General features: G+C 44.0%; 1 pseudogene; it reads right to left on the reverse strand.

The window, feature by feature from the left end:
* Positions 1 to 391: 391 nt before the first annotated feature.
* LOC118616014 lies at positions 392 to 1,074 on the reverse strand (annotated as a pseudogene).
* Positions 1,075 to 9,501: the final 8,427 nt, after the last annotated feature.

Here is a 9,501-nt window from a genome sequence, read left to right on the forward strand (position 1 = left end):
ATTGATTTTGCAAATATTGTACCATTCTTGCATCCCTGGGATGAATCCCACTTGGTCTTTTTTTTTTTTTACAGAGTGGTAACATTTATTGGGAAGAAGGGATTCAATTAGACTTCCACATGACACACGTACAAGAAACAGACCATAACTTTGTTTCTAAAGAGGAAGAAGGGCAGGCAGAGGGCCCTGAATCCCGGGGCACAGGCAGTTACAGCTGGACAAGGGGGTGAGTATGGGCTTAGGGTAGATAAAGCCACTTCTCACCACATCTTTAGTGAAGTTTAGTGGCTAAAATACTGCTAACTACCCCTTCCCACCCCCAAGCCAGCAGCCCAGTAGAAGAAGGCTGTGTTCTCTAGCAGACACTTGGGAAGGGAGGAAGAATGTCTTGCTATCTCTTGCTGCTCCTTCAGGTTTCTTTGCCGTTACTGACAGCGTTGTTGGAGGAGCCAGAAGGGCCGGCAGGTGTGTGATTGGGTTGGCTTCGTGTAATTCGGGTGCTGGGGGGATGGGAAGGAGTGTGAGGAGGGTGCGGGCCACCACCAGGACCTGGTGGGGCACTCAGTCCATTCCCATTCTGGCTCTCAGAGGCTGGAGAAGCAGCAGGGGGTCCAGTAGTAGGCTGGGGAGCTGTAGAGCTGCTGTCATTCTGCACCGTCTTGTTGGGTGCCTGCTGGGCACTGTACTCTGGGTTTGGCTCACTGAAGTTAGGGACCTCAGAATAAACCATACAGAATTCTCCAATCTTCTGAAGATCACCCCCACGGCCAGTGTATAGTGTGACAACCTTTAAATACTGAAGCGTACCCTTTGGTGAGGCGGATAATGTCCCCAGGTTGGATCAGGTTGCCCACGTCATCCCAGACAGAGATATTGATGCTTCCCGTTTTGTCTGCCACTTTGCAGGTCTGAACCTCGTGACCGTCCTTTGTCTTGGTCACTCTGCTTGTCTCCAGCACAATGAAAATGAGGTCCAGATTCTTGAGCCCGGGCTTGATATCCTTCACGAAGGTCTCCGTCGTCATGCTGCCTGAGCCTCGGCACCCCACCAGGCAGACGGCTGGACAGTGTACGCTGCTGAGCTGCCTGCCCCACTTGGTCTTGATGAATAATTTTTTTTGATGTATTGCTGGATTCAACTTGCTAATATTTTGTTAAGGATTTTGGCATCTGTGTTCATCAGGAATATTGGCCTGTAGTTTTCTTTCTTTGTAGTGTCTTTATCTGGTTTTCAAATTAGGGTCATGCTGGCCTCATAAAATGAGTTTGAAAGTGTTCTGTTTTCTTGGAATTTTTTGGAATAGTTTGAGGAAAATGGGTATTAGATATTATTTGAATGTTTGGTAAAAGTCCCTCGTGAAGCAGTCCGGGCCTGCGCTCTTGTTTACGAGGAGTTCTTAATTACATCTTCAATTTCCTTAGTTGTTATTGGTCTATTCAAGTTTTCTATCTCTTCCCAGTTCAGTTTTGAAAGACTGTGTATTTCTAGAAATTTGTCCATTTTGCGTGTACTGTCCAATTTGTTCAATTATACTGTATAATTGTTCATAGTATGTTTTGATGATCTTTTGTATTTCAGTGGTGTCAGTTGTTACTGCTCCTCTTTCATTTCTGATTTTGTTTATTTGGGTCCTCTCTTGTTTCTTGGTGAGTCTGGCTAAAGGTCCATCAATCTTGTTTATCTTTTCAAAGAACCAGCTCTTTGTTTCAGTGATCTTTTTTTTTGGTCTCTATGTCATTTATTTCTGCTCTGACCTTTACTATTTCTTTTCTTCTACTTGCTCTAGGTTTTTCTTTTTGTTTACTTTCTAGTTCTTTAAGTCGTAAGGTTAAAAAGTCAATTAGGAATTTTTCTTGTTTCTTGAGGTAGACCTGTAGTGCTATGAACTTCCTTCTCAAGACTGCTTTTGCTGCATTTCATAAATTTTGTGTTGTTGTGCGCTTGTTTTCATTAATTTCCAGAAAGTTTCTAATTTCTTCCTTGATCTCCTTGGTAACCCACTCATTGTTTAATAAAATGCTATTTAGCCTCTAAGTGTTTGAGTGGTTTTGTGTGTTTCTGTTGTAATTGAGTTCTAGTTTCATGCCATTGTGATCTGAAAAGATGCTCGATATGATTTCAATCTTCTTGAATTTGTAGGGACTTACTTTGTGTCCTAAAATGTGGTCTATCTTTGAAAATGTCCCATATGCACTTGAGAAGAATGTATATTCTGAAGCTTTGGGGTGAAATGTTCTGTAAATATCAATTAAGTGCAGTGGGTCTAGTTTGTCATTTAATAACTCTGTGTCCTTATTAATTCTTGTCTAGAAGATCTATCCAGTGGTGTCAGTGGGGTGTTAAAGTTACCCACTATGATTGTACTATTATTGATCTCTCCCTTGAAGTCCTCTAGAAGTTTAAAAATATATTTTGGTCCTCCCGTATTTGGTGTGTATATGTTTACCAGGGTTATATTCTCTTGTTGGATTGATCCTTTTAATATTATGTAGTGATCTTCTTTGTCTCTTATTCTGGCCCTCATTTTGAAGTCTATCTTATCAGATATGAATATTACTACACCAGCTTTTAAAAAATTTCCATTTGCTTGGAAAAATTTTTTCCATCCCTTCACTTTTATCCTGTGTGAATCTTTTGTTGTGAGATGGGTCTCTTGTAGACAGCATATATATGGGTCGTGTTTTCTTATCCAATCAGCCATCCTATGTCTTTTCTTTTTTCTTTTTTTGCATTTATCTTCAGATAGAGCAGGAGAGAGAAAGGGAGAAAGAAACAGAGAAACATCGATGCGAGAGAGACACATAACTGGTTGCCACCCACACGACCCCAACTGGGGCCAAGGACAAACTGCAACTGAGGTACGTGCCCTTAACGGGAACTGAACCTGGGATTCTCCAGTCCATGGTCCGACACTCTAACCACTGAGCAAAATCAGCCAGGGCTACCTTATGTCTCGTGACTCAGGCATTTAAGCCATTTACATTTAAGGTTATCATTGATAAATACTTATTACTTGTCATTTTTATTTTATGCCTGTGTTTCTCTCTCTCTCTGTTTCTTTTTCTTCTTTTTACAACAATCCTTTCAGCAGTTCTTGCAGTGCTGGTTTGGTGGTAGTAAATTCCTTTAGCTTTGTTTCATCTGTGAAGCGCTTTGTTTCTACTTCAATTTTGAATGATAGCCTTGCTGGATAGAGTAGGCTTGGAGTCAGATCCTTGCCTTGCATTACTTTGTACACTTCATGCCACTCCCTCTGGCCTGCAGTGCTTTTATTGAGAAATCAGCTGACAGTCTAATGAAAGCACCTTTGTAAGTAACTTTCTGTCTCTCTCTTGCTCCTTTAAGATTCTTTCTGTCTTTAATGTTTGCCATTTTTATTATGATGTGTCTAGCTTGGGTCTTTTTCGGTTTATCTTGCTTGGGACTCTGTGTTTCCTAAACTTGTGTGACCTTTTCCTTTACCAGTTTAGGGAATTTTTCTGTCATTATTTCTTCAAATAGGTTCTCTATTTTCTCTGATTCTTCTCCTTCCAGTACTCCTATGATGTGAATATTGTTATGTTTTGTATTGTCCCACAGCTCCCTTAAACTCTCCTCCTGCTTTTTAATTTTTTTCCCATTTGCTGCTCTATTTGGGTGTTTTATTCTATCTTGTCTTCTAAGTCGCTGATTCAGTCTTCAGTGTCTTCTAATTTACTATTGAACTCTTCTAAGGTATTATTATTATTTTTTTTACAATAGCTATGTCATTCTTTATTTTCTCTTGATTTTTATGCATAGCTTCTACCTCTTTTTTTTTTTTTTTAAGCTGTTATAGTTCCCACTGAGGTCTTCATAATTCTTATTAAGTTGCTTGTAGTTCTCACTAAATTGTTTGAGCACCCTTAAACTCATTGCTTTGAATTCTTTATCTGGCAAGTTGCTTTCTTCCATTTTCTGTAGTTCCTTTTCTGGTGATTTCTCTTTTTCTTTCATTTGGGTTTTGTTTCTTTGTTTCATCATTTTAGCAATCTAGTAGTTCTAGGCTTGGTGAGAGATGTTGGAATGTGTAGGCAGGTTGGTATATATCAAATAAGGTGCTGTGCCTCCTAGACTGTTTTCATGTATGGCACCTCTTGCCTGATGTTGGTCCTGGAGGATTAACAACTGGTGGCTGGAATTGGTCTGTTGTGCAGGTCTCGGCTCCCCAGTTTTGCTGCTGCTTGGTCTGGGGTACCACTACTGATCAGCCTCTGTTGATGCCGCTGGGGATGGGTCTCAGCTGCTGACCTGTGCTTCTGCTGCCTGGGGTGTGTGGGTCCAGCTGGTGCACTGCTGAGGTGCACGGGTCTTTCTGCTATGCTGCTGGTGTTTATGGGTCACACTGGTATCCTGCTAGGGTGCATGGGTTCAGCTGGTGTGCTGATGGGGTGTGTGGGTCCTGCTGGGGTCCTGCTGAGGTGCATGGGGTTCCATGGTGTTCTGCTTGTGTGCATGGGGTCCTGCTGGCATGCTGCTGGGTGCGTGGGTTTTACTGGTATTCTTCTGGGGTACATGGGTTCCACTGGTACCCTGCTAGGGTTCATGAGTCCCACTGGTATGTTGCTGAAGTTTGTGGGTCCTACTGGTGTTCTGCTGGGGTACCTGCTGCCTGGTGGGTCAGCTCTTGATCAGTAGCTGCTGGGGGCAAGTGTCAGCTCCCAGTTTGCACTGCTACTGCTCCTGCTGTTGCCAGGGGATGCTGTCAGCTCCCAATTCTCTGCTGCTGTTGGGGGCTAAGGATTTTCTGCTCCTGGGACTATGTTGGTGCTGGGGAGAGGGGCTCCACTTCAAATTTACTGCTGTAGTTGTCAGGGGCAGGTCTTGGCTTCCTGAGCCTTGCTGTCACTTGGGCTGAGGCACCTCTCCTGATTAGCCTCTGTTGATGCCCCGGAGATGAGTCTTAGCTGCCCATCTGTGCTGCTGCTGCCTGGGGATGGATGTCCTCTCCTGAGCCTTAGCTGCTGTTGGGGTTGGGGCTCCACTTATGCCCCATCACTGCTGTTGTGGGGGAAGGTGCTGAGCTCCCAAACTGGCACTAGTGCTGCTGTGGGAAAAGGTGCTGGGTTCTCAAGCTGCTGCTAGTGCTGCTGGGGGTGAGTCTTAGCTCCTGAGCTTCAGCTGCTCTTTGACTAGTCTTCCACTCCTGACTAGTCACTGCTGCTGTGGGCTTTGATCAGGCTTCTGCTGTGGGGGATGGTGCTCGGCTCCTGGCTGGTTGTGGCTACCCCAGGAGGCACCTCGATAGCACCATCACTGTGTGCTGGTCTGCATTGATACAGTGGGATCCACTGGTCTGATGGTTCAAGGTGCTCTGGTGGACTCAGGTTGCTTGGCTCTAGTCACTCTCTGCTTCCTCCTCCCAAAGAAGACTGGAGATTTTCCAAAATGGTGGGGCCTCCTGGCCCCACAGGGAGAAATTTGCTGATGAGCTGCTTACTGCAGTAGCTGGCTTCTTTCCATCCACGGCACAGGAACCTTCTGCCCCTCATTTCTGCACTGCTCAAGGTTGGTTGTCCACACTCACATCCACTCACACCGTCTCTCACACTCATTTACACTCTCACACACTCACCCTTCATCTGATTCTGCATGCTGCCATCTTACAGTAAAGGATTCACCACATTTCACCTCAGCACCTTTTGCCCTGGTGACAGGGAAAGATGTATCCTCAAGGTTCAGGAACACAGGAGCTATTCAGACCCTAACTGGTTGTCAAACAACATTTCATATAATACTGGTTTGGTGGTGATGGACTCCTTTAGCTTTTTCTTATCTGGAAAACTTCTTATGTCCCTCAATTTTAAATGACAGCTTTGCAGGATAGAGTAATCTTGGTTGTAGGTCATTGCTTTTTATCACTTTGTTTTGTTTTTTTTTTTTTCCTCACCCGAGGACATTTTTCCATTTTTTGTTCAGATAGAGTGGGAGGGAGAGAGAGAGAGAGAAACATCGACGTGAAAGGGACACATCGAGTGGCTGCCACCCTCACAACCAACCAGGGCCGGGGACAAACTGCAACCGAGGTACATGCCCTTAGTGGGAACCAAACCCGGGTCTCTCTGGACCGCAGGCCGACGCTCTAACCACTGACCCAAACCGGACAGGGCGCTTTTTATCACTTTGAATGTCTCTTGCCACTTTTTTCTGGTCTGCAAAGTTTCTTTTGAGAAATCAGCTGACAGAGTTATGGAAGCTTCATTGTACATAATTCAATGCTTTTCTCTTGCTGCTTTTAAGATTCTCTCATTGTCTTTAACCTCTGGATTTTTGACGATGATGTGCCTTTGTGTGAACCTTTTTGGGTTCCTCTTGTTTGGAACTCTCTGTGCTTCTTGGACTTACATGTCTGTTTTTTTTTCACTAAGTTAGGGACGTTTTCTGTCATTTTTAAAAATAGGTTTTTAATTTCTCACTCTCTTCTCCTTCTGGCACTCCCATGATGCAAATGTTGGTACCCTTAAAGTTGTGCCAGAGGCTTTTTACACTGTCCTCATTCTTTTGGAATTTTTTTGTTGATGTTGTTCTGATTGAGTGTTTTTTTGCTTTCTCATATTCCAATTCAATGGTTTGCCATCTCTCTTGGCCTGCTGGGGGTTGGTACAATGCAATGAACTACAAGAATACACTGGTTGAAGTGAGGAGGAGCATCACACTCCAGATCTCTGGATGCAGCCCAATTTATTTGCAAAGTGGTTCCCCAGGTTACATGTAGATTTAGGTAATTATTTCCTTGAGATGGTGTCTCTGCTGACCATACAGCCAAGGCCTGCCTCTTATTTTTTATAGTGAAGCATTATAAAAAAAGATAAAAAAAACCCCACAAATCCATCCTTACCTGGGCTTCCTCACCCATTATCCTCTTGGGGCAATCTTCCAACCCTTTGACATGCAAACCTTATCTATTCACATGCAAACAAAACATACAGTTTCAAAGAGGGTGGTCTTCCTGCCCTCCAGGCAAACCTATCTGTCCACACATACACTTTGGTCCTAGGCTGGCCAGGTCATGAGAGAATGCATATCACAAGGTTACATTTTGTTCAACCACCAAACCCTCATCCCTATATCTCCCCCCTTTTTGTTTTCTTGTAATTGAGAAATCAGCATGGCTACAGTGGTCAGAAGCATCATCATTTGCTTTTCAGTTTTCTGCATAGAGGACACCATTCACTAGAGTCCCTGAAGTACTATGAGGCTAACACAAACACATAAACAACCAATAGCAGTAAAAATCCAGATTCTAAGATTGAAACCCTGAAACCAGTGTGTTGGATTGAGCCATTGGACATTATCTGAGATTGTCTTTAAAACATTTTGTTGAGCAAGTTGTTATATATCTGCTAACTGTGTTTCCAGAGCCTTTTTTAGATTAGCTACTTGTCCTCTAAAGTTGCTAGCAAAAGCTCCTTGTAAGTGTTGCTTGACTACTGTTCAATTGTGAGAGGTGGTGTTCCAAGGCAATGAAGTTACACACATACTATATGACTTAATTTCCAATCACAGTGTAATGTAGAGCAAGTGGCTAAGGCCTCCTCACACTTTCTTAGCCATAATACAACTGCCTCTAAGGCATTTAATTGAGTCAGAATTTTTTGACTAATTTCTGTCTGGGAAGTCATATCTTTAGTAACATTGGTCATTACTTTAGCCACTGTTTGTGCTGTTTGAATTGATTCTGTCAAGGCAGTGACTGAAACAGTTTTAGTAGCAGCAATGAGGATAGATGAAATGCTGAATGCTATTAGCCACCCAATAAACCTATTATGGGGGTGTCCAAATACTTCAGCTTATTGTGCTATGCCAGATTCACTTTCCCATGGTTGAGTAAGGTTTATTGGTATCCATACTTCTGCTCTACAACACATAGGAATAATGTTAGTAATATTAAGCATAGTAATCTTTTCATGAGTAATGCAGCTTAGATAATAAGGTTGATTAACAGAAATGTTAAGTCTATTATTACTTTCAGAGATAAAGAAGAGGCAGTGAAGAACATATGGGTGAGAGGTGCAAATCATTACTGAATCAATATGATTGGTACTCAATGTCATAGTAAAATTGTTACTATGGGTATAATTTCCATGAGATATATATCTCATAGAGGAAGGCAAACGCGGAATTCTGGTCAAGATGGCATAGGTAAATAAAATATTGTCTCCTCCCACAACCACATCAAAATTACAATGAAACTACAACACAACAATCATTGACAATCACCTGAAATTGAGCTGAATAGAAGTCCTACAACTATGAAATTAAAGCAGCCACTACATCAAGACTGGTAGGAGAGGGGAAGGCATGGATGGGCAGGTCCCACACCTATGTGTGGCAGATAAAAATCAGGAGAGACACTTTGGCTGTGAAGATCCTGCTTGAGGAGTAAGAGGTCCCTGTTTCACACCAGGCACCCAGCTCAGGGTCCAAATGCCAGGAAGAAAAGTCCCCATAACTTCTGGCTGAAAAAACAGCAGGGACTGAGGCAGAGGGAGGCTGTGGCTGTGGAAGCCCCAGGCAGCTCCTCTTAAAAAACCTGTGCACAGACTTATTAAGACCCGCTCCCTCTGAGCTCTGAGGAAAGGCAGCTTGAGGGGCACCAGAGAACAGGGAACAACTGAGCTGTTTGGCCTTGGAACAAGTGCTGGAGGGGCAGCTTTCTCCTGGACAGACGTGCTGGTGGATGCCCTTGTTTCTTTGGTGAGCCCTTTTCCCACAGGGCAGGCAGACTGCCACCATATTTGGGACTCTAGCAAACTGGCTCACTTTTCCCACATGGCAGGAAGACTGCCGCTATATCTGGGACTCCAGCAAACTGGCTCAAACTGTTTTCCCTGCCCTAGTGATTCCCTGAGGCCCTGTCACATCCAACTTTCGGGCCCACCCAAGTTGTTTCCAAAGGCTTTACCATAGGATTGGCCTGTCTTTGATCCTGCTTCAGTTTCCTAAAATCTCTCAAACAAGAAGTATTTGGTCTCAGCGAGCCCCATACCTCTTGTTAAGTGGCCCAGTCCTGGCATTAAAAGCAGCCATCCTTGGTTCACAACTTGGCTTTTTCTGGACCCCTCCAAGCCCAGCACAAAAAGCAGCCATCTGCAGATCACTCTGTATATTATGCCGGGTGGCCCTGAATGAAACAGGCAGTAGCTGACCTTGCCCCAGAGCCAGCACATGAGTAGACAGCTTCAGACCACATCAAAACACCACCATCCCACCACCTCCACAAGTGACACACTCAATGAGTGAACTCAGTGGCTACCATAGCCCTGATGAAGTAAGTCTTGCTCTGTGTGGTGGGCCCCTACACAACTGATCTTCCAAAGTAGTGGCTAGTAGGCACAGCCAGTCCTTGCAGCTGACTAGCCTGAGTAAACCCCTCCCATTGATGTGCCAACAGCAATCAAGACTCATTTACAAGAGAAGGGTGTACAGTCCACACTAGGGGTGCACCGTGAGGGTCCAGCTGGGGTGATCAGGGAGACTGT

Source organism: Molossus molossus, unplaced genomic scaffold, assembly GCF_014108415.1.
Source record: "Molossus molossus isolate mMolMol1 unplaced genomic scaffold, mMolMol1.p scaffold_m16_p_4, whole genome shotgun sequence".
Classification (NCBI taxonomy): domain Eukaryota; kingdom Metazoa; phylum Chordata; class Mammalia; order Chiroptera; family Molossidae; genus Molossus; species Molossus molossus.